The sequence below is a fragment of the Pseudophryne corroboree genome, chromosome 8 (genome assembly GCF_028390025.1).
Source record: "Pseudophryne corroboree isolate aPseCor3 chromosome 8, aPseCor3.hap2, whole genome shotgun sequence".
NCBI lineage: Eukaryota > Metazoa > Chordata > Amphibia > Anura > Myobatrachidae > Pseudophryne > Pseudophryne corroboree.
The window spans coordinates 441,723,122-441,748,684 of NC_086451.1; the positions used below are offsets into that span (position 1 = coordinate 441,723,122).

The 25,563-nt window shown below is 49.2% G+C and overlaps 1 protein-coding gene across 9 annotated transcripts in view; it reads right to left on the reverse strand.

Annotated features, from left to right (window-relative positions):
• The window catches only part of BAG6 (BAG cochaperone 6), a 117,863-nt gene that overhangs the window by 77,445 nt on the left and 14,855 nt on the right, over window positions 1–25,563 (reverse strand). The gene's annotated exons all lie outside the window — the stretch shown is intronic.

The following is a 25,563-nucleotide window of genomic DNA, read 5'->3' on the forward strand; positions in this document are numbered from 1 at the left end:
CCCTGTACTACTGGCCCTTTCCTTGTCTCTCCTGTATTCCCTGTACTACTGGCCCTTTCCTTGTCTCTCCTGTATTCCCTGTACTACTGGCCCTTTCCTTGTCTCTCCTGTATGTATGTCTGATGGCCTGTATTCCCTGTACTACTGGCCCTTACCTTGTCTCTCCTGTATTCCTTGTACTACTGGCCCTTTCCTTGTCTCTCCTGTATGTATGCTTGATGGCCTGTATTCCCTGTACTACTACCCCTTTCCTTGTCTCTCCTGTATTCCCTGTACTACTGGTCCTTTCCTTGTCTCTCCTGTATTCCCTGTACTACTGGCCCTTTCCTTGTCTCTCCTGTATGTATGCCTGATGGCCTGTATTCCCTGTACTACTGGTCCTTTCCTTGTCTCTCCTGTATTCCCTGTACTACTGGCCCTTTCCTTGTCTCTCCTGTATTCCCTGTGCTACTGGTCCTTTCCTTGTCTCTCCTGTATTCCCTGTACTACTGGCCCTTTCCTTGTCTCTCCTGTATTCCCTGTACTACTGGCCCTTTCCTTGTCTCTCCTGTATTCCCTGTACTACTGGCCCTTTCCTTGTCTCTCCTGTATTCCCTGTACTACTGGCCCTTTCCTTGTCTCTCCTGTATTCCCTGTACTACTGGCCCTTTCCTTGTCTCTCCTGTATTCCCTGTACTACTGGCCCTTTCCTTGTCTCTCCTGTATTCCCTTTACTACTGGTCCTTTCCTTGTCTCTCCTGTATTCCCTGTACTACTACCCCTTTCCTGGTCTCTCCTGTATGTATGCCTGATAGCCTGTACTACTGGCCCTTTCCTTGTCTCTCCTGTATGTATGTCTGATGGTCTGTATTCCCTGTACTACTGGCCCTTTCCATGTCTCTCCTGTATTCCCTGTACTACTGGCCCTTTCCTTGTCTCTCCTGTATTCCCTGTACTACTGGCCCTTTCCTTGTCTCTCCTGTATGTATGTCTGATGGCCTGTATACCCTGTAGTACTGGCCCTTTCCTTGTCTCTCCTGTATGTATGTTTGATGGCCTGTATTCCCTGTACTACTACCCCTTTCCTTGTCTCTCCTGTATTCCCTGTACTACTACCCCTTTCCTTGTCTCTCCTGTATGTATGCCTGATGGCCTGTATTCCCTGTACTACTGGCCCTTTCCTTGTCTCTCCTGTATGTATGCCTGATGGCCTGTATTCCCTGTACTACTGGCCCTTTCCTTGTCTCTGCTGTATTCCCTGTACTACTGGCCCTTTCCTTGTCTCTCCTGTATTCCCTGTACTACTACACCTTTCCTTGTCTCGCCTGTATGTATGTCTGATGGTCTGTATTCCCTGTACTACTGGCCCTTTCCTTGTCTCTCCTGTATTCCCTGCACTACTGGCCCTTTCCTTGTCTCTCCTGTATTCCCTGTACTACTGGCCCTTTCCTTGTCTCTCCTGTATTCCCTGTACTACTGGCCCTTTCCTTGTCTCTCCTGTATTCCCTGTGCTACTGGTCCTTTCCTTGTCTCTCCTGTATTCCCTGTGCTACTGGTCCTTTCCTTGTCTCTCCTGTATTCCCTGTACTACTGGCCCTTTCCTTGTCTCTCCTGTATTCCCTGTACTACTGGCCCTTTCCTTGTCTCTCCTGTATTCCCTGTACTACTGGCCCTTTCCTTGTCTCTCCTGTATTCCCTGTACTACTGGCCCTTTCCTTGTCTCTCCTGTATGTATGTCTGATGGCCTGTATTCCCTGTACTACTGGCCCTTACCTTGTCTCTCCTGTATTCCCTGTACTACTGGCCCTTTCCTTGTCTCTCCTGTATGTATGCCTGATGGCCTGTATTCCCTGTACTACTACCCCTTTCCTTGTCTCTCCTGTATTCCCTGTACTACTGGTCCTTTCCTTGTCTCTCCTGTATTCCCTGTACTACTGGCCCTTTCCTTGTCTCTCCTGTATGTATGCCTGATGGCCTGTATTCCCTGTACTACTGGTACTTTCCTTGTCTCTCCTGTATTCCCTGTACTACTGGCCCTTTCCTTGTCTCTCCTGTATTCCCTGTACTACTGGCCCTTTCCTTGTCTCTCCTGTATTCCCTGTGCTACTGGTCCTTTCCTTGTCTCTCCTGTATTCCCTGTGCTACTGGTCCTTTCCTTGTCTCTCCTGTATTCCCTGTACTACTGGCCCTTTCCTTGTCTCTCCTGTATTCCCTGTACTACTGGCCCTTTCCTTGTCTCTCCTGTATTCCCTGTACTACTGGCCCTTTCCTTGTCTCTCCTGTATTCCCTGTACTACTGGCCCTTTCCTTGTCTCTCCTGTATGTATGTCTGATGGCCTGTATTCCCTGTACTACTGGCCCTTACCTTGTCTCTCCTGTATTCCCTGTACTACTGGCCCTTTCCTTGTCTCTCCTGTATGTATGCCTGATGGCCTGTATTCCCTGTACTACTACCCCTTTCCTTGTCTCTCCTGTATTCCCTGTACTACTGGTCCTTTCCTTGTCTCTCCTGTATTCCCTGTACTACTGGCCCTTTCCTTGTCTCTCCTGTATGTATGCCTGATGGCCTGTATTCCCTGTACTACTGGTACTTTCCTTGTCTCTCCTGTATTCCCTGTACTACTGGCCCTTTCCTTGTCTCTCCTGTATTCCCTGTACTACTGGCCCTTTCCTTGTCTCTCCTGTATTCCCTGTGCTACTGGCCCTTTCCTTGTCTCTCCTGTATTCCCTGTGCTACTGGTCCTTTCCTTGTCTCTCCTGTATTCCCTGTGCTACTGGTCCTTTCCTTGTCTCTCCTGTATTCCCTGTGCTACTGGTCCTTTCCTTGTCTCTCCTGTATTCCCTGTGCTACTGGTCCTTTCCTTGTCTCTCCTGTATTCCCTGTACTACTGGCCCTTTCCTTGTCTCTCCTGTATTCCCTGTGCTACTGGTCCTTTCCTTGTCTCTCCTGTATTCCCTGTGCTACTGGTCCTTTCCTTGTCTCTCCTGTATTCCCTGTACTACTGGCCCTTTCCTTGTCTCTCCTGTATTCCCTGTACTACTGGCCCTTTCCTTGTCTCTCCTGTATTCCCTGTACTACTGGCCCTTTCCTTGTCTCTCCTGTATTCCCTGTACTACTGGCCCTTTCCTTGTCTCTCCTGTATGTATGTCTGATGGCCTGTATTCCCTGTACTACTGGCCCTTACCTTGTCTCTCCTGTATTCCCTGTACTACTGGCCCTTTCCTTGTCTCTCCTGTATGTATGCCTGATGGCCTGTATTCCCTGTACTACTACCCCTTTCCTTGTCTCTCCTGTATTCCCTGTACTACTGGTCCTTTCCTTGTCTCTCCTGTATTCCCTGTACTACTGGCCCTTTCCTTGTCTCTCCTGTATGTATGCCTGATGGCCTGTATTCCCTGTACTACTGGTCCTTTCCTTGTCTCTCCTGTATTCCCTGTACTACTGGCCCTTTCATTGTCTCTCCTGTATTCCCTGTGCTACTGGTCCTTTCCTTGTCTCTCCTGTATTCCCTGTACTACTGGCCCTTAACCTTGTCTCTCCTGTATTCCCTGTACTACTGGCCCTTTCCTTGTCTCTCCTGTATTCCCTGTACTACTGGCCCTTTCCTTGTCTCTCCTGTATTCCCTGTACTACTGGCCCTTTCCTTGTCTCTCCTGTATTCCCTGTACTACTGGCCCTTTCCTTGTCTCTCCTGTATTCCCTGTACTACTGGCCCTTTCCTTGTCTCTCCTGTATTCCCTGTACTACTGGCCCTTTCCTTGTCTCTCCTGTATTCCCTGTACTACTGGTCCTTTCCTTGTCTCTCCTGTATTCCCTGTACTACTACCCCTTTCCTGGTCTCTCCTGTATGTATGCCTGATAGCCTGTACTACTGGCCCTTTCCTTGTCTCTCCTGTATGTATGTCTGATGGTCTGTATTCCCTGTACTACTGGCCCTTTCCATGTCTCTCCTGTATTCCCTGTACTACTGGCCCTTTCCTTGTCTCTCCTGTATTCCCTGTACTACTGGCCCTTTCCTTGTCTCTCCTGTATGTATGTCTGATGGCCTGTATACCCTGTAGTACTGGCCCTTTCCTTGTCTCTCCTGTATGTATGTTTGATGGCCTGTATTCCCTGTACTACTACCCCTTTCCTTGTCTCTCCTGTATGTATGCCTGATGGCCTGTATTCCCTGTACTACTGGCCCTTTCCTTGTCTCTCCTGTATGTATGCCTGATGGCCTGTATTCCCTGTACTACTGGCCCTTTCCTTGTCTCTGCTGTATTCCCTGTACTACTGGCCCTTTCCTTGTCTCTCCTGTATTCCCTGTACTACTACCCCTTTCCTTGTCTCGTCTGTATGTATGTCTGATGGTCTGTATTCCCTGTACTACTGGCCCTTTCCTTGTCTCTCCTGTATTCCCTGCACTACTGGCCCTTTCCTTGTCTCTCCTGTATTCCCTGTACTACTGGCCCTTTCCTTGTCTCTCCTGTATTCCCTGTACTACTGGCCCTTTCCTTGTCTCTCCTGTATTCCCTGTGCTACTGGTCCTTTCCTTGTCTCTCCTGTATTCCCTGTGCTACTGGTCCTTTCCTTGTCTCTCCTGTATTCCCTGTACTACTGGCCCTTTCCTTGTCTCTCCTGTATTCCCTGTACTACTGGCCCTTTCCTTGTCTCTCCTGTATTCCCTGTACTACTGGCCCTTTCCTTGTCTCTCCTGTATTCCCTGTACTACTGGCCCTTTCCTTGTCTCTCCTGTATGTATGTCTGATGGCCTGTATTCCCTGTACTACTGGCCCTTACCTTGTCTCTCCTGTATTCCCTGTACTACTGGCCCTTTCCTTGTCTCTCCTGTATGTATGCCTGATGGCCTGTATTCCCTGTACTACTACCCCTTTCCTTGTCTCTCCTGTATTCCCTGTACTACTGGTCCTTTCCTTGTCTCTCCTGTATTCCCTGTACTACTGGCCCTTTCCTTGTCTCTCCTGTATGTATGCCTGATGGCCTGTATTCCCTGTACTACTGGTACTTTCCTTGTCTCTCCTGTATTCCCTGTACTACTGGCCCTTTCCTTGTCTCTCCTGTATTCCCTGTACTACTGGCCCTTTCCTTGTCTCTCCTGTATTCCCTGTGCTACTGGTCCTTTCCTTGTCTCTCCTGTATTCCCTGTGCTACTGGTCCTTTCCTTGTCTCTCCTGTATTCCCTGTACTACTGGCCCTTTCCTTGTCTCTCCTGTATTCCCTGTACTACTGGCCCTTTCCTTGTCTCTCCTGTATTCCCTGTACTACTGGCCCTTTCCTTGTCTCTCCTGTATTCCCTGTACTACTGGCCCTTTCCTTGTCTCTCCTGTATGTATGTCTGATGGCCTGTATTCCCTGTACTACTGGCCCTTACCTTGTCTCTCCTGTATTCCCTGTACTACTGGCCCTTTCCTTGTCTCTCCTGTATGTATGCCTGATGGCCTGTATTCCCTGTACTACTACCCCTTTCCTTGTCTCTCCTGTATTCCCTGTACTACTGGTCCTTTCCTTGTCTCTCCTGTATTCCCTGTACTACTGGCCCTTTCCTTGTCTCTCCTGTATGTATGCCTGATGGCCTGTATTCCCTGTACTACTGGTACTTTCCTTGTCTCTCCTGTATTCCCTGTACTACTGGCCCTTTCCTTGTCTCTCCTGTATTCCCTGTACTACTGGCCCTTTCCTTGTCTCTCCTGTATTCCCTGTACTACTGGTCCTTTCCTTGTCTCTCCTGTATTCCCTGTGCTACTGGTCCTTTCCTTGTCTCTCCTGTATGTATGCCTGATGGCCTGTATTCCCTGTACTACTGGTACTTTCCTTGTCTCTCCTGTATTCCCTGTACTACTGGCCCTTTCCTTGTCTCTCCTGTATTCCCTGTACTACTGGCCCTTTCCTTGTCTCTCCTGTATTCCCTGTACTACTGGTCCTTTCCTTGTCTCTCCTGTATTCCCTGTGCTACTGGTCCTTTCCTTGTCTCTCCTGTATTCCCTGTGCTACTGGTCCTTTCCTTGTCTCTCCTGTATTCCCTGTGCTACTGGTCCTTTCCTTGTCTCTCCTGTATTCCCTGTACTACTGGCCCTTTCCTTGTCTCTCCTGTATTCCCTGTGCTACTGGTCCTTTCCTTGTCTCTCCTGTATTCCCTGTGCTACTGGTCCTTTCCTTGTCTCTCCTGTATTCCCTGTACTACTGGCCCTTTCCTTGTCTCTCCTGTATTCCCTGTACTACTGGCCCTTTCCTTGTCTCTCCTGTATTCCCTGTACTACTGGCCCTTTCCTTGTCTCTCCTGTATTCCCTGTACTACTGGCCCTTTCCTTGTCTCTCCTGTATGTATGTCTGATGGCCTGTATTCCCTGTACTACTGGCCCTTACCTTGTCTCTCCTGTATTCCCTGTACTACTGGCCCTTTCCTTGTCTCTCCTGTATGTATGCCTGATGGCCTGTATTCCCTGTACTACTACCCCTTTCCTTGTCTCTCCTGTATTCCCTGTACTACTGGTCCTTTCCTTGTCTCTCCTGTATTCCCTGTACTACTGGCCCTTTCCTTGTCTCTCCTGTATTCCCTGTGCTACTGGTCCTTTCCTTGTCTCTCCTGTATTCCCTGTACTACTGGCCCTTTCCTTGTCTCTCCTGTATTCCCTGTACTACTGGCCCTTTCATCGTCTCTCCTGTATTCCCTGTACTACTGGCCCTTTCCTTGTCTCTCCTGTATTCCCTGTACTACTGGCCCTTTCCTTGTCTCTCCTGTATTCCCTGTACTACTGGCCCTTTCCTTGTCTCTCCTGTATTCCCTGTACTACTGGTCCTTTCCTTGTCTCTCCTGTATTCCCTGTACTACTGGCCCTTTCCTTGTCTCTCCTGTATGTATGCCTGATGGCCTGTATTCCCTGTACTACTACCCCTTTCCTTGTCTCTCCTGTATTCCCTGTACTACTGGTCCTTTCCTTGTCTCTCCTGTATTCCCTGTACTACTGGTCCTTTCCTTGTCTCTCCTGTATTCCCTGTACTACTGGCCCTTTCCTTGTCTCTCCTGTATTCCCTGTACTACTGGCCCTTTCCTTGTCTCTCCTGTATTCCCTGTACTACTGGCCCTTTCCTCGTCTCTCCTGTATTCCCTGTGCTACTGGTCCTTTCCTTGTCTCTCCTGTATTCCCTGTACTACTGGTCCTTTCCTCGTCTCTCCTGTATTCCCTGTACTACTGGCCCTTTCCTCGTCTCTCCTGTATTCCCTGTACTACTGGTCCTTTCCTTGTCTCTCCTGTATTCCCTGTACTACTGGTCCTTTCCTTGTCTCTCCTGTATTCCCTGTACTACTGGCCCTTTCCTCGTCTCTCCTGTATTCCCTGTACTACTGGTCCTTTCCTTGTCTCTCCTGTATTCCCTGTACTACTGGTCCTTTCCTCGTCTCTCCTGTATTCCCTGTACTACTGGCCCTTTCCTCGTCTCTCCTGTATTCCCTGTACTACTGGTCCTTTCCTTGTCTCTCCTGTATTCCCTGTACTACTGGCCCTTTCCTGGTCTCTGCTGTATGTATGCCTGATGGCCTGTATTCCCTGTACTACTGGCCTTTTCCTTGTCTCTCCTGTATGTATGCCTGATGGCCTATATTCCCTGTACTACTGGTCCTTTCCTTGTCTCTCCTGTATTCCCTGTACTACTGGTCCTTTCCTTGTCTCTCCTGTATTCCCTGTACTACTGGCCCTTTCCTTGTCTCTCCTGTATTCCCTGTACTACTGGTCCTTTCCTTGTCTCTCCTGTATTCCCTGTACTACTGGCCCTTTCCTTGTCTCTCCTGTATTCCCTGTACTACTGGTCCTTTCCTTGTCTCTCCTGTATTCCCTGTGCTACTGGTCCTTTCCTTGTCTCTCCTGTATTCCCTGTACTACTGGTCCTTTCCTTGTCTCTCCTGTATTCCCTGTACTACTGGCCCTTTCCTTGTCTCTCCTGTATTCCCTGTACTACTGGCCCTTTCCTTGTCTCTCCTGTATGTATGTCTGATGGCCTGTATTCCCTGTACTACTGGCCCTTACCTTGTCTCTCCTGTATTCCCTGTACTACTGGCCCTTTCCTTGTCTCTCCTGTATTCCCTGTACTACTGGCCCTTTCCTTGTCTCTCCTGTATGTATGCCTGATGGCCTGTATTCCCTGTACTACTACCCCTTTCCTTGTCTCTCCTGTATTCCCTGTACTACTGGTCCTTTCCTTGTCTCTCCTGTATTCCCTGTACTACTGGCCCTTTCCTTGTCTCTCCTGTATGTATGCCTGATGGCCTGTATTCCCTGTACTACTGGTCCTTTCCTTGTCTCTCCTGTATTCCCTGTACTACTGGCCCTTTCCTTGTCTCTCCTGTATTCCCTGTGCTACTGGTCCTTTCCTTGTCTCTCCTGTATTCCCTGTACTACTGGTCCTTTCCTTGTCTCTCCTGTATTCCCTGTACTACTGGCCCTTTCCTTGTCTCTCCTGTATTCCCTGTACTACTGGCCCTTTCCTTGTCTCTCCTGTATTCCCTGTACTACTGGCCCTTTCCTTGTCTCTCCTGTATTCCCTGTACTACTGGCCCTTTCCTTGTCTCTCCTGTATTCCCTGTACTACTGGCCCTTTCCTTGTCTCTCCTGTATTCCCTGTACTACTGGCCCTTTCCTTGTCTCTCCTGTATTCCCTGTACTACTGGCCCTTTCCTTGTCTCTCCTGTATTCCCTGTACTACTGGCCCTTTCCTTGTCTCTCCTGTATTCCCTGTACTACTGGTCCTTTCCTTGTCTCTCCTGTATTCCCTGTACTACTACCCCTTTCCTGGTCTCTCCTGTATGTATGCCTGATAGCCTGTACTACTGGCCCTTTCCTTGTCTCTCCTGTATGTATGTCTGATGGTCTGTATTCCCTGTACTACTGGCCCTTTCCATGTCTCTCCTGTATTCCCTGTACTACTGGCCCTTTCCTTGTCTCTCCTGTATTCCCTGTACTACTGGCCCTTTCCTTGTCTCTCCTGTATGTATGTCTGATGGCCTGTATACCCTGTAGTACTGGCCCTTTCCTTGTCTCTCCTGTATGTATGTTTGATGGCCTGTATTCCCTGTACTACTACCCCTTTCCTTGTCTCTCCTGTATGTATGCCTGATGGCCTGTATTCCCTGTACTACTGGCCCTTTCCTTGTCTCTCCTGTATGTATGCCTGATGGCCTGTATTCCCTGTACTACTGGCCCTTTCCTTGTCTCTGCTGTATTCCCTGTACTACTGGCCCTTTCCTTGTCTCTCCTGTATTCCCTGTACTACTACCCCTTTCCTTGTCTCGCCTGTATGTATGTCTGATGGTCTGTATTCCCTGTACTACTGGCCCTTTCCTTGTCTCTCCTGTATTCCCTGCACTACTGGCCCTTTCCTTGTCTCTCCTGTATTCCCTGTACTACTGGCCCTTTCCTTGTCTCTCCTGTATTCCCTGTACTACTGGCCCTTTCCTTGTCTCTCCTGTATTCCCTGTACTACTGGCCCTTTCCTTGTCTCTCCTGTATTCCCTGTGCTACTGGTCCTTTCCTTGTCTCTCCTGTATTCCCTGTGCTACTGGTCCTTTCCTTGTCTCTCCTGTATTCCCTGTACTACTGGCCCTTTCCTTGTCTCTCCTGTATTCCCTGTACTACTGGCCCTTTCCTTGTCTCTCCTGTATTCCCTGTACTACTGGCCCTTTCCTTGTCTCTCCTGTATTCCCTGTACTACTGGCCCTTTCCTTGTCTCTCCTGTATGTATGTCTGATGGCCTGTATTCCCTGTACTACTGGCCCTTACCTTGTCTCTCCTGTATTCCCTGTACTACTGGCCCTTTCCTTGTCTCTCCTGTATGTATGCCTGATGGCCTGTATTCCCTGTACTACTACCCCTTTCCTTGTCTCTCCTGTATTCCCTGTACTACTGGTCCTTTCCTTGTCTCTCCTGTATTCCCTGTACTACTGGCCCTTTCCTTGTCTCTCCTGTATTCCCTGTACTACTGGCCCTTTCCTTGTCTCTCCTGTATTCCCTGTACTACTGGCCCTTTCCTTGTCTCTCCTGTATGTATGCCTGATGGCCTGTATTCCCTGTACTACTACCCCTTTCCTTGTCTCTCCTGTATTCCCTGTACTACTGGTCCTTTCCTTGTCTCTCCTGTATTCCCTGTACTACTGGCCCTTTCCTTGTCTCTCCTGTATGTATGCCTGATGGCCTGTATTCCCTGTACTACTGGTACTTTCCTTGTCTCTCCTGTATTCCCTGTACTACTGGCCCTTTCCTTGTCTCTCCTGTATGTATGCCTGATGGCCTGTATTCCCTGTACTACTACCCCTTTCCTTGTCTCTCCTGTATTCCCTGTACTACTGGTCCTTTCCTTGTCTCTCCTGTATTCCCTGTACTACTGGCCCTTTCCTTGTCTCTCCTGTATGTATGCCTGATGGCCTGTATTCCCTGTACTACTGGTACTTTCCTTGTCTCTCCTGTATTCCCTGTACTACTGGCCCTTTCCTTGTCTCTCCTGTATTCCCTGTACTACTGGCCCTTTCCTTGTCTCTCCTGTATTCCCTGTACTACTGGCCCTTTCCTTGTCTCTCCTGTATTCCCTGTACTACTGGCCCTTTCCTTGTCTCTCCTGTATTCCCTGTACTACTGGCCCTTTCCTTGTCTCTCCTGTATTCCCTGTACTACTGGCCCTTTCCTTGTCTCTCCTGTATTCCCTGTACTACTGGTCCTTTCCTTGTCTCTCCTGTATTCCCTGTACTACTACCCCTTTCCTGGTCTCTCCTGTATGTATGCCTGATAGCCTGTACTACTGGCCCTTTCCTTGTCTCTCCTGTATGTATGTCTGATGGTCTGTATTCCCTGTACTACTGGCCCTTTCCATGTCTCTCCTGTATTCCCTGTACTACTGGCCCTTTCCTTGTCTCTCCTGTATTCCCTGTACTACTGGCCCTTTCCTTGTCTCTCCTGTATGTATGTCTGATGGCCTGTATACCCTGTAGTACTGGCCCTTTCCTTGTCTCTCCTGTATGTATGTTTGATGGCCTGTATTCCCTGTACTACTACCCCTTTCCTTGTCTCTCCTGTATGTATGCCTGATGGCCTGTATTCCCTGTACTACTGGCCCTTTCCTTGTCTCTCCTGTATGTATGCCTGATGGCCTGTATTCCCTGTACTACTGGCCCTTTCCTTGTCTCTGCTGTATTCCCTGTACTACTGGCCCTTTCCTTGTCTCTCCTGTATTCCCTGTACTACTGGCCCTTTCCTTGTCTCTCCTGTATTCCCTGTACTACTGGCCCTTTCCTTGTCTCTCCTGTATTCCCTGTGCTACTGGTCCTTTCCTTGTCTCTCCTGTATTCCCTGTGCTACTGGTCCTTTCCTTGTCTCTCCTGTATTCCCTGTACTACTGGCCCTTTCCTTGTCTCTCCTGTATTCCCTGTACTACTGGCCCTTTCCTTGTCTCTCCTGTATTCCCTGTACTACTGGCCCTTTCCTTGTCTCTCCTGTATTCCCTGTACTACTGGCCCTTTCCTTGTCTCTCCTGTATGTATGTCTGATGGCCTGTATTCCCTGTACTACTGGCCCTTACCTTGTCTCTCCTGTATTCCCTGTACTACTGGCCCTTTCCTTGTCTCTCCTGTATGTATGCCTGATGGCCTGTATTCCCTGTACTACTACCCCTTTCCTTGTCTCTCCTGTATTCCCTGTACTACTGGTCCTTTCCTTGTCTCTCCTGTATTCCCTGTACTACTGGCCCTTTCCTTGTCTCTCCTGTATGTATGCCTGATGGCCTGTATTCCCTGTACTACTGGTACTTTCCTTGTCTCTCCTGTATTCCCTGTACTACTGGCCCTTTCCTTGTCTCTCCTGTATTCCCTGTACTACTGGCCCTTTCCTTGTCTCTCCTGTATTCCCTGTGCTACTGGTCCTTTCCTTGTCTCTCCTGTATTCCCTGTGCTACTGGTCCTTTCCTTGTCTCTCCTGTATTCCCTGTACTACTGGCCCTTTCCTTGTCTCTCCTGTATTCCCTGTACTACTGGCCCTTTCCTTGTCTCTCCTGTATTCCCTGTACTACTGGCCCTTTCCTTGTCTCTCCTGTATTCCCTGTACTACTGGCCCTTTCCTTGTCTCTCCTGTATGTATGTCTGATGGCCTGTATTCCCTGTACTACTGGCCCTTACCTTGTCTCTCCTGTATTCCCTGTACTACTGGCCCTTTCCTTGTCTCTCCTGTATGTATGCCTGATGGCCTGTATTCCCTGTACTACTACCCCTTTCCTTGTCTCTCCTGTATTCCCTGTACTACTGGTCCTTTCCTTGTCTCTCCTGTATTCCCTGTACTACTGGCCCTTTCCTTGTCTCTCCTGTATGTATGCCTGATGGCCTGTATTCCCTGTACTACTGGTACTTTCCTTGTCTCTCCTGTATTCCCTGTACTACTGGCCCTTTCCTTGTCTCTCCTGTATTCCCTGTACTACTGGCCCTTTCCTTGTCTCTCCTGTATTCCCTGTGCTACTGGCCCTTTCCTTGTCTCTCCTGTATTCCCTGTGCTACTGGTCCTTTCCTTGTCTCTCCTGTATTCCCTGTGCTACTGGTCCTTTCCTTGTCTCTCCTGTATTCCCTGTGCTACTGGTCCTTTCCTTGTCTCTCCTGTATTCCCTGTGCTACTGGTCCTTTCCTTGTCTCTCCTGTATTCCCTGTACTACTGGCCCTTTCCTTGTCTCTCCTGTATTCCCTGTGCTACTGGTCCTTTCCTTGTCTCTCCTGTATTCCCTGTGCTACTGGTCCTTTCCTTGTCTCTCCTGTATTCCCTGTACTACTGGCCCTTTCCTTGTCTCTCCTGTATTCCCTGTACTACTGGCCCTTTCCTTGTCTCTCCTGTATTCCCTGTACTACTGGCCCTTTCCTTGTCTCTCCTGTATTCCCTGTACTACTGGCCCTTTCCTTGTCTCTCCTGTATGTATGTCTGATGGCCTGTATTCCCTGTACTACTGGCCCTTACCTTGTCTCTCCTGTATTCCCTGTACTACTGGCCCTTTCCTTGTCTCTCCTGTATGTATGCCTGATGGCCTGTATTCCCTGTACTACTACCCCTTTCCTTGTCTCTCCTGTATTCCCTGTACTACTGGTCCTTTCCTTGTCTCTCCTGTATTCCCTGTACTACTGGCCCTTTCCTTGTCTCTCCTGTATGTATGCCTGATGGCCTGTATTCCCTGTACTACTGGTCCTTTCCTTGTCTCTCCTGTATTCCCTGTACTACTGGCCCTTTCCTTGTCTCTCCTGTATTCCCTGTGCTACTGGTCCTTTCCTTGTCTCTCCTGTATTCCCTGTACTACTGGCCCTTTCCTTGTCTCTCCTGTATTCCCTGTACTACTGGCCCTTTCCTTGTCTCTCCTGTATTCCCTGTACTACTGGCCCTTTCCTTGTCTCTCCTGTATTCCCTGTACTACTGGCCCTTTCCTTGTCTCTCCTGTATTCCCTGTACTACTGGCCCTTTCCTTGTCTCTCCTGTATTCCCTGTACTACTGGCCCTTTCCTTGTCTCTCCTGTATTCCCTGTACTACTGGCCCTTTCCTTGTCTCTCCTGTATTCCCTGTACTACTGGCCCTTTCCTTGTCTCTCCTGTATTCCCTGTACTACTGGCCCTTTCCTTGTCTCTCCTGTATTCCCTGTACTACTGGTCCTTTCCTTGTCTCTCCTGTATTCCCTGTACTACTACCCCTTTCCTGGTCTCTCCTGTATGTATGCCTGATAGCCTGTACTACTGGCCCTTTCCTTGTCTCTCCTGTATGTATGTCTGATGGTCTGTATTCCCTGTACTACTGGCCCTTTCCATGTCTCTCCTGTATTCCCTGTACTACTGGCCCTTTCCTTGTCTCTCCTGTATTCCCTGTACTACTGGCCCTTTCCTTGTCTCTCCTGTATGTATGTCTGATGGCCTGTATACCCTGTAGTACTGGCCCTTTCCTTGTCTCTCCTGTATGTATGTTTGAAGGCCTGTATTCCCTGTACTACTACCCCTTTCCTTGTCTCTCCTGTATGTATGCCTGATGGCCTGTATTCCCTGTACTACTGGCCCTTTCCTTGTCTCTCCTGTATGTATGCCTGATGGCCTGTATTCCCTGTACTACTGGCCCTTTCCTTGTCTCTGCTGTATTCCCTGTACTACTGGCCCTTTCCTTGTCTCTCCTGTATTCCCTGTACTGCTACCCCTTTCCTTGTCTCGCCTGTATGTATGTCTGATGGTCTGTATTCCCTGTACTACTGGCCCTTTCCTTGTCTCTCCTGTATTCCCTGCACTACTGGCCCTTTCCTTGTCTCTCCTGTATTCCCTGTACTACTGGCCCTTTCCTTGTCTCTCCTGTATTCCCTGTACTACTGGCCCTTTCCTTGTCTCTCCTGTATTCCCTGTGCTACTGGTCCTTTCCTTGTCTCTCCTGTATTCCCTGTGCTACTGGTCCTTTCCTTGTCTCTCCTGTATTCCCTGTACTACTGGCCCTTTCCTTGTCTCTCCTGTATTCCCTGTACTACTGGCCCTTTCCTTGTCTCTCCTGTATTCCCTGTACTACTGGCCCTTTCCTTGTCTCTCCTGTATTCCCTGTACTACTGGCCCTTTCCTTGTCTCTCCTGTATGTATGTCTGATGGCCTGTATTCCCTGTACTACTGGCCCTTACCTTGTCTCTCCTGTATTCCCTGTACTACTGGCCCTTTCCTTGTCTCTCCTGTATGTATGCCTGATGGCCTGTATTCCCTGTACTACTACCCCTTTCCTTGTCTCTCCTGTATTCCCTGTACTACTGGTCCTTTCCTTGTCTCTCCTGTATTCCCTGTACTACTGGCCCTTTCCTTGTCTCTCCTGTATGTATGCCTGATGGCCTGTATTCCCTGTACTACTGGTACTTTCCTTGTCTCTCCTGTATTCCCTGTACTACTGGCCCTTTCCTTGTCTCTCCTGTATTCCCTGTACTACTGGCCCTTTCCTTGTCTCTCCTGTATTCCCTGTGCTACTGGTCCTTTCCTTGTCTCTCCTGTATTCCCTGTGCTACTGGTCCTTTCCTTGTCTCTCCTGTATTCCCTGTACTACTGGCCCTTTCCTTGTCTCTCCTGTATTCCCTGTACTACTGGCCCTTTCCTTGTCTCTCCTGTATTCCCTGTACTACTGGCCCTTTCCTTGTCTCTCCTGTATTCCCTGTACTACTGGCCCTTTCCTTGTCTCTCCTGTATGTATGTCTGATGGCCTGTATTCCCTGTACTACTGGCCCTTACCTTGTCTCTCCTGTATTCCCTGTACTACTGGCCCTTTCCTTGTCTCTCCTGTATGTATGCCTGATGGCCTGTATTCCCTGTACTACTACCCCTTTCCTTGTCTCTCCTGTATTCCCTGTACTACTGGTCCTTTCCTTGTCTCTCCTGTATTCCCTGTACTACTGGCCCTTTCCTTGTCTCTCCTGTATGTATGCCTGATGGCCTGTATTCCCTGTACTACTGGTACTTTCCTTGTCTCTCCTGTATTCCCTGTACTACTGGCCCTTTCCTTGTCTCTCCTGTATTCCCTGTACTACTGGCCCTTTCCTTGTCTCTCCTGTATTCCCTGTGCTACTGGCCCTTTCCTTGTCTCTCCTGTATTCCCTGTGCTACTGGTCCTTTCCTTGTCTCTCCTGTATTCCCTGTGCTACTGGTCCTTTCCTTGTCTCTCCTGTATTCCCTGTGCTACTGGTCCTTTCCTTGTCTCTCCTGTATTCCCTGTGCTACTGGTCCTTTCCTTGTCTCTCCTGTATTCCCTGTACTACTGGCCCTTTCCTTGTCTCTCCTGTATTCCCTGTGCTACTGGTCCTTTCCTTGTCTCTCCTGTATTCCCTGTGCTACTGGTCCTTTCCTTGTCTCTCCTGTATTCCCTGTACTACTGGCCCTTTCCTTGTCTCTCCTGTATTCCCTGTACTACTGGCCCTTTCCTTGTCTCTCCTGTATTCCCTGTACTACTGGCCCTTTCCTTGTCTCTCCTGTATTCCCTGTACTACTGGCCCTTTCCTTGTCTCTCCTGTATGTATGTCTGATGGCCTGTATTCCCTGTACTACTGGCCCTTACCTTGTCTCTCCTGTATTCCCTGTACTACTGGCCCTTTCCTTGTCTCTCCTGTATGTATGCCTGATGGCCTGTATTCCCTGTACTACTACCCCTTTCCTTGTCTCTCCTGTATTCCCTGTACTACTGGTCCTTTCCTTGTCTCTCCTGTATTCCCTGTACTACTGGCCCTTTCCTTGTCTCTCCTGTATGTATGCCTGATGGCCTGTATTCCCTGTACTACTGGTCCTTTCCTTGTCTCTCCTGTATTCCCTGTACTACTGGCCCTTTCCTTGTCTCTCCTGTATTCCCTGTGCTACTGGTCCTTTCCTTGTCTCTCCTGTATTCCCTGTACTACTGGCCCTTTCCTTGTCTCTCCTGTATTCCCTGTACTACTGGCCCTTTCCTTGTCTCTCCTGTATTCCCTGTACTACTGGCCCTTTCCTTGTCTCTCCTGTATTCCCTGTACTACTGGCCCTTTCCTTGTCTCTCCTGTATTCCCTGTACTACTGGCCCTTTCCTTGTCTCTCCTGTATTCCCTGTACTACTGGCCCTTTCCTTGTCTCTCCTGTATTCCCTGTACTACTGGCCCTTTCCTTGTCTCTCCTGTATTCCCTGTACTACTGGCCCTTTCCTTGTCTCTCCTGTATTCCCTGTACTACTGGCCCTTTCCTTGTCTCTCCTGTATTCCCTGTACTACTGGTCCTTTCCTTGTCTCTCCTGTATTCCCTGTACTACTACCCCTTTCCTGGTCTCTCCTGTATGTATGCCTGATAGCCTGTACTACTGGCCCTTTCCTTGTCTCTCCTGTATGTATGTCTGATGGTCTGTATTCCCTGTACTACTGGCCCTTTCCATGTCTCTCCTGTATTCCCTGTACTACTGGCCCTTTCCTTGTCTCTCCTGTATTCCCTGTACTACTGGCCCTTTCCTTGTCTCTCCTGTATGTATGTCTGATGGCCTGTATACCCTGTAGTACTGGCCCTTTCCTTGTCTCTCCTGTATGTATGTTTGAAGGCCTGTATTCCCTGTACTACTACCCCTTTCCTTGTCTCTCCTGTATGTATGCCTGATGGCCTGTATTCCCTGTACTACTGGCCCTTTCCTTGTCTCTCCTGTATGTATGCCTGATGGCCTGTATTCCCTGTACTACTGGCCCTTTCCTTGTCTCTGCTGTATTCCCTGTACTACTGGCCCTTTCCTTGTCTCTCCTGTATTCCCTGTACTGCTACCCCTTTCCTTGTCTCGCCTGTATGTATGTCTGATGGTCTGTATTCCCTGTACTACTGGCCCTTTCCTTGTCTCTCCTGTATTCCCTGCACTACTGGCCCTTTCCTTGTCTCTCCTGTATTCCCTGTACTACTGGCCCTTTCCTTGTCTCTCCTGTATTCCCTGTACTACTGGCCCTTTCCTTGTCTCTCCTGTATTCCCTGTGCTACTGGTCCTTTCCTTGTCTCTCCTGTATTCCCTGTGCTACTGGTCCTTTCCTTGTCTCTCCTGTATTCCCTGTACTACTGGCCCTTTCCTTGTCTCTCCTGTATTCCCTGTACTACTGGCCCTTTCCTTGTCTCTCCTGTATTCCCTGTACTACTGGCCCTTTCCTTGTCTCTCCTGTATTCCCTGTACTACTGGCCCTTTCCTTGTCTCTCCTGTATGTATGTCTGATGGCCTGTATTCCCTGTACTACTGGCCCTTACCTTGTCTCTCCTGTATTCCCTGTACTACTGGCCCTTTCCTTGTCTCTCCTGTATGTATGCCTGATGGCCTGTATTCCCTGTACTACTACCCCTTTCCTTGTCTCTCCTGTATTCCCTGTACTACTGGTCCTTTCCTTGTCTCTCCTGTATTCCCTGTACTACTGGCCCTTTCCTTGTCTCTCCTGTATTCCCTGTGCTACTGGTCCTTTCCTTGTCTCTCCTGTATTCCCTGTACTACTGGCCCTTTCCTTGTCTCTCCTGTATTCCCTGTACTACTGGCCCTTTCCTTGTCTCTCCTGTATTCCCTGTGCTACTGGTCCTTTCCTTGTCTCTCCTGTATTCCCTGTACTACTGGCCCTTTCCTTGTCTCTCCTGTATTCCCTGTACTACTGGCCCTTTCCTTGTCTCTCCTGTATTCCCTGTACTACTGGCCCTTTCCTTGTCTCTCCTGTATTCCCTGTACTACTGGCCCTTTCCTTGTCTCTCCTGTATGTATGTCTGATGGCCTGTATTCCCTGTACTACTGGCCCTTACCTTGTCTCTCCTGTATTCCCTGTACTACTGGCCCTTTCCTTGTCTCTCCTGTATGTATGCCTGATGGCCTGTATTCCCTGTACTACTGGTCCTTTCCTTGTCTCTCCTGTATTCCCTGTACTACTGGCCCTTTCCTTGTCTCTCCTGTATTCCCTGTGCTACTGGTCCTTTCCTTGTCTCTCCTGTATTCCCTGTACTACTGGCCCTTTCCTTGTCTCTCCTGTATTCCCTGTACTACTGGCCCTTTCCTTGTCTCTCCTGTATTCCCTGTACTACTGGCCCTTTCCTTGTCTCTCCTGTATTCCCTGTACTACTGGCCCTTTCCTTGTCTCTCCTGTATTCCCTGTACTACTGGCCCTTTCCTTGTCTCTCCTGTATTCCCTGTACTACTGGCCCTTTCCTTGTCTCTCCTGTATTCCCTGTACTACTGGCCCTTTCCTTGTCTCTCCTGTATTCCCTGTACTACTGGCCCTTTCCTTGTCTCTCCTGTATTCCCTGTACTACTGGCCCTTTCCTTGTCTCTCCTGTATTCCCTGTACTACTGGCCCTTTCCTTGTCTCTCCTGTATTCCCTGTACTACTGGCCCTTTCCTTGTCTCTCCTGTATTCCCTGTACTACTGGTCCTTTCTTTGTCTCTCCTGTATTCCCTGTACTACTACCCCTTTCCTGGTCTCTCCTGTATGTATGCCTGATAGCCTGTACTACTGGCCCTTTCCTTGTCTCTCCTGTATATATGTCTGATGGTCTGTATTCCCTGTACTACTGGCCCTTTCCATGTCTCTCCTGTATTCCCTGTACTACTGGCCCTTTCCTTGTCTCTCCTGTATTCCCTGTACTACTGGCCCTTTCCTTGTCTCTCCTGTATGTATGTCTGATGGCCTGTATACCCTGTAGTACTGGCCCTTTCCTTGTCTCTCCTGTATGTATGTTTGATGGCCTGTATTCCCTGTACTACTACCCCTTTCCTTGTCTCTCCTGTATGTATGCCTGATGGCCTGTATTCCCTGTACTACTGGCCCTTTCCTTGTCTCTCCTGTATGTATGCCTGATGGCCTGTATTCCCTGTACTACTGGCCCTTTCCTTGTCTCTGCTGTATTCCCTGTACTACTGGCCCTTTCCTTGTCTCTCCTGTATTCCCTGTACTACTACCCCTTTCCTTGTCTCGCCTGTATGTATGTCTGATGGTCTGTATTCCCTGTACTACTGGCCCTTTCCTTGTCTCTCCTGTATTCCCTGCACTACTGGCCCTTTCCTTGTCTCTCCTGTATTCCCTGTACTACTGGCCCTTTCCTTGTCTCTCCTGTATTCCCTGTACTACTGGCCCTTTCCTTGTCTCTCCTGTATTCCCTGTGCTACTGGTCCTTTCCTTGTCTCTCCTGTATTCCCTGTGCTACTGGTCCTTTCCTTGTCTCTCCTGTATTCCCTGTACTACTGGCCCTTTCCTTGTCTCTCCTGTATTCCCTGTACTACTGGCCCTTTCCTTGTCTCTCCTGTATTCCCTGTACTACTGGCCCTTTCCTTGTCTCTCCTGTATTCCCTGTACTACTGGCCCTTTCCTTGTCTCTCCTGTATGTATGTCTGATGGCCTGTATTCCCTGTACTACTGGCCCTTTCCTTGTCTCTCCTGTATTCCCTGTACTACTGGCCCTTTCCTTGTCTCTCCTGTATTCCCTGTACTACTGGCCCTTTCCTTGTCTCTCCTGTATTCCCTGTACTACTGGCCCTTTCCTTGTCTCTCCTGTATTCCCTGTACTACTGGTCCTTTCCTTGTCTCTCCTGTATTCCCTGTACTACTGGTCCTTTCCTTGTCTCTCCTGTATTCCCTGTACTACTGGCCCTTTCCTTGTCTCTCCTGTATTCCCTGTACTACTGGTCCTTTCCTTGTCTCTCCTGTATTCCCTGTACTACTGGCCCTTTCCTTGTCTCTCCTGTATTCCCTGTACTACTGGTCCTTTCCTTGTCTCTCCTGTATTCCCTGTGCTACTGGTCCTTTCCTTGTCTCTCCTGTATTCCCTGTACTACTGGTCCTTTCCTTGTCTCTCCTGTATTCCCTGTACTACTGGCCCTTTCCTTGTCTCTCCTGTATTCCCTGTACTACTGGCCCTTTCCTTGTCTCTCCTGTATGTATGTCTGATGGCCTGTATTCCCTGTACTACTGGCCCTTACCTTGTCTCTCCTGTATTCCCTGTACTACTGGCCCTTTCCTTGTCTCTCCTGTATTCCCTGTACTACTGGCCCTTTCCTTGTCTCTCCTGTATGTATGCCTGATGGCCTGTATTCCCTGTACTACTACCCCTTTCCTTGTCTCTCCTGTATTCCCTGTACTACTGGTCCTTTCCTTGTCTCTCCTGTATTCCCTGTACTACTGGCCCTTTCCTTGTCTCTCCTGTATGTATGCCTGATGGCCTGTATTCCCTGTACTACTGGTCCTTTCCTTGTCTCTCCTGTATTCCCTGTACTACTGGCCCTTTCCTTGTCTCTCCTGTATTCCCTGTGCTACTGGTCCTTTCCTTGTCTCTCCTGTATTCCCTGTACTACTGGCCCTTTCCTTGTCTCTCCTGTATTCCCTGTACTACTGGCCCTTTCCTTGTCTCTCCTGTATTCCCTGTACTACTGGCCCTTTCCTTGTCTCTCCTGTATTCCCTGTACTACTGGCCCTTTCCTTGTCTCTCCTGTATTCCCTGTACTACTGGCCCTTTCCTTGTCTCTCCTGTATTCCCTGTACTACTGGCCCTTTCCTTGTCTCTCCTGTATTCCCTGTACTACTGGCCCTTTCCTTGTCTCTCCTGTATTCCCTGTACTACTGGCCCTTTCCTTGTCTCTCCTGTATTCCCTGTACTACTGGTCCTTTCCTTGTCTCTCCTGTATTCCCTGTACTACTACCCCTTTCCTGGTCTCTCCTGTATGTATGCCTGATAGCCTGTACTACTGGCCCTTTCCTTGTCTCTCCTGTATGTATGTCTGATGGTCTGTATTCCCTGTACTACTGGCCCTTTCCATGTCTCTCCTGTATTCCCTGTACTACTGGCCCTTTCCTTGTCTCTCCTGTATTCCCTGTACTACTGGCCCTTTCCTTGTCTCTCCTGTATGTATGTCTGATGGCCTGTATACCCTGTAGTACTGGCCCTTTCCTTGTCTCTCCTGTATGTATGTTTGATGGCCTGTATTCCCTGTACTACTACCCCTTTCCTTGTCTCTCCTGTATGTATGCCTGATGGCCTGTATTCCCTGTACTACTGGCCCTTTCCTTGTCTCTCCTGTATGTATGCCTGATGGCCTGTATTCCCTGTACTACTGGCCCTTTCCTTGTCTCTGCTGTATTCCCTGTACTACTGGCCCTTTCCTTGTCTCTCCTGTATTCCCTGTACTACTACCCCTTTCCTTGTCTCGCCTGTATGTATGTCTGATGGTCTGTATTCCCTGTACTACTGGCCCTTTCCTTGTCTCTCCTGTATTCCCTGCACTACTGGCCCTTTCCTTGTCTCTCCTGTATTCCCTGTACTACTGGCCCTTTCCTTGTCTCTCCTGTATTCCCTGTACTACTGGCCCTTTCCTTGTCTCTCCTGTATTCCCTGTACTACTGGCCCTTTCCTTGTCTCTCCTGTATTCCCTGTGCTACTGGTCCTTTCCTTGTCTCTCCTGTATTCCCTGTGCTACTGGTCCTTTCCTTGTCTCTCCTGTATTCCCTGTACTACTGGCCCTTTCCTTGTCTCTCCTGTATTCCCTGTACTACTGGCCCTTTCCTTGTCTCTCCTGTATTCCCTGTACTACTGGCCCTTTCCTTGTCTCTCCTGTATTCCCTGTACTACTGGCCCTTTCCTTGTCTCTCCTGTATGTATGTCTGATGGCCTGTATTCCCTGTACTACTGGCCCTTACCTTGTCTCTCCTGTATTCCCTGTACTACTGGCCCTTTCCTTGTCTCTCCTGTATGTATGCCTGATGGCCTGTATTCCCTGTACTACTACCCCTTTCCTTGTCTCTCCTGTATTCCCTGTACTACTGGTCCTTTCCTTGTCTCTCCTGTATTCCCTGTACTACTGGCCCTTTCCTTGTCTCTCCTGTATGTATGCCTGATGGCCTGTATTCCCTGTACTACTGGTACTTTCCTTGTCTCTCCTGTATTCCCTGTACTACTGGCCCTTTCCTTGTCTCTCCTGTATTCCCTGTACTACTGGCCCTTTCCTTGTCTCTCCTGTATTCCCTGTGCTACTGGTCCTTTCCTTGTCTCTCCTGTATTCCCTGTGCTACTGGTCCTTTCCTTGTCTCTCCTGTATTCCCTGTACTACTGGCCCTTTCCTTGTCTCTCCTGTATTCCCTGTACTACTGGCCCTTTCCTTGTCTCTCCTGTATTCCCTGTACTACTGGCCCTTTCCTTGTCTCTCCTGTATTCCCTGTACTACTGGCCCTTTCCTTGTCTCTCCTGTATGTATGTCTGATGGCCTGTATTCCCTGTACTACTGGCCCTTACCTTGTCTCTCCTGTATTCCCTGTACTACTGGCCCTTTCCTTGTCTCTCCTGTATGTATGCCTGATGGCCTGTATTCCCTGTACTACTACCCCTTTCCTTGTCTCTCCTGTATTCCCTGTACTACTGGTCCTTTCCTTGTCTCTCCTGTATTCCCTGTACTACTGGCCCTTTCCTTGTCTCTCCTGTATGTATGCCTGATGGCCTGTATTCCCTGTACTACTGGTCCTTTCCTTGTCTCTCCTGTATTCCCTGTACTACTGGCCCTTTCCTTGTCTCTCCTGTATTCCCTGTGCTACTGGTCCTTTCCTTGTCTCTCCTGTATTCCCTGTACTACTGGCCCTTTCCTTGTCTCTCCTGTATTCCCTGTACTACTGGCCCTTTCCTTGTCTCTCCTGTATTCCCTGTACTACTGGCCCTTTCCTTGTCTCTCCTGTATTCCCTGTACTACTGGCCCTTTCCTTGTCTCTCCTGTATTCCCTGTACTACTGGCCCTTTCCTTGTCTCTCCTGTATTCCCTGTACTACTGGCCCTTTCCTTGTCTCTCCTGTATTCCCTGTACTACTGGCCCTTTCCTTGTCTCTCCTGTATTCCCTGTACTACTGGTCCTTTCCTTGTCTCTCCTGTATTCCCTGTACTACTACCCCTTTCCTGGTCTCTCCTGTATGTATGCCTGATAGCCTGTACTACTGGCCCTTTCCTTGTCTCTCCTGTATGTATGTCTGATGGTCTGTATTCCCTGTACTACTGGCCCTTTCCATGTCTCTCCTGTATTCCCTGTACTACTGGCCCTTTCCTTGTCTCTCCTGTATTCCCTGTACTACTGGCCCTTTCCTTGTCTCTCCTGTATGTATGTCTGATGGCCTGTATACCCTGTAGTACTGGCCCTTTCCTTGTCTCTCCTGTATGTATGTTTGATGGCCTGTATTCCCTGTACTACTACCCCTTTCCTTGTCTCTCCTGTATGTATGCCTGATGGCCTGTATTCCCTGTACTACTGGCCCTTTCCTTGTCTCTCCTGTATGTATGCCTGATGGCCTGTATTCCCTGTACTACTGGCCCTTTCCTTGTCTCTGCTGTATTCCCTGTACTACTGGCCCTTTCCTTGTCTCTCCTGTATTCCCTGTACTACTGGCCCTTTCCTTGTCTCTCCTGTATTCCCTGTACTACTGGCCCTTTCCTTGTCTCTCCTGTATTCCCTGTGCTACTGGTCCTTTCCTTGTCTCTCCTGTATTCCCTGTGCTACTGGTCCTTTCCTTGTCTCTCCTGTATTCCCTGTACTACTGGCCCTTTCCTTGTCTCTCCTGTATTCCCTGTACTACTGGCCCTTTCCTTGTCTCTCCTGTATTCCCTGTACTACTGGCCCTTTCCTTGTCTCTCCTGTATTCCCTGTACTACTGGCCCTTTCCTTGTCTCTCCTGTATGTATGTCTGATGGCCTGTATTCCCTGTACTACTGGCCCTTACCTTGTCTCTCCTGTATTCCCTGTACTACTGGCCCTTTCCTTGTCTCTCCTGTATGTATGCCTGATGGCCTGTATTCCCTGTACTACTACCCCTTTCCTTGTCTCTCCTGTATTCCCTGTACTACTGGTCCTTTCCTTGTCTCTCCTGTATTCCCTGTACTACTGGCCCTTTCCTTGTCTCTCCTGTATGTATGCCTGATGGCCTGTATTCCCTGTACTACTGGTACTTTCCTTGTCTCTCCTGTATTCCCTGTACTACTGGCCCTTTCCTTGTCTCTCCTGTATTCCCTGTACTACTGGCCCTTTCCTTGTCTCTCCTGTATTCCCTGTGCTACTGGTCCTTTCCTTGTCTCTCCTGTATTCCCTGTGCTACTGGTCCTTTCCTTGTCTCTCCTGTATTCCCTGTACTACTGGCCCTTTCCTTGTCTCTCCTGTATTCCCTGTACTACTGGCCCTTTCCTTGTCTCTCCTGTATTCCCTGTACTACTGGCCCTTTCCTTGTCTCTCCTGTATTCCCTGTACTACTGGCCCTTTCCTTGTCTCTCCTGTATGTATGTCTGATGGCCTGTATTCCCTGTACTACTGGCCCTTACCTTGTCTCTCCTGTATTCCCTGTACTACTGGCCCTTTCCTTGTCTCTCCTGTATGTATGCCTGATGGCCTGTATTCCCTGTACTACTACCCCTTTCCTTGTCTCTCCTGTATTCCCTGTACTACTGGTCCTTTCCTTGTCTCTCCTGTATTCCCTGTACTACTGGCCCTTTCCTTGTCTCTCCTGTATGTATGCCTGATGGCCTGTATTCCCTGTACTACTGGTACTTTCCTTGTCTCTCCTGTATTCCCTGTACTACTGGCCCTTTCCTTGTCTCTCCTGTATTCCCTGTACTACTGGCCCTTTCCTTGTCTCTCCTGTATTCCCTGTGCTACTGGCCCTTTCCTTGTCTCTCCTGTATTCCCTGTGCTACTGGTCCTTTCCTTGTCTCTCCTGTATTCCCTGTGCTACTGGTCCTTTCCTTGTCTCTCCTGTATTCCCTGTGCTACTGGTCCTTTCCTTGTCTCTCCTGTATTCCCTGTGCTACTGGTCCTTTCCTTGTCTCTCCTGTATTCCCTGTACTACTGGCCCTTTCCTTGTCTCTCCTGTATTCCCTGTGCTACTGGTCCTTTCCTTGTCTCTCCTGTATTCCCTGTGCTACTGGTCCTTTCCTTGTCTCTCCTGTATTCCCTGTACTACTGGCCCTTTCCTTGTCTCTCCTGTATTCCCTGTACTACTGGCCCTTTCCTTGTCTCTCCTGTATTCCCTGTACTACTGGCCCTTTCCTTGTCTCTCCTGTATTCCCTGTACTACTGGCCCTTTCCTTGTCTCTCCTGTATGTATGTCTGATGGC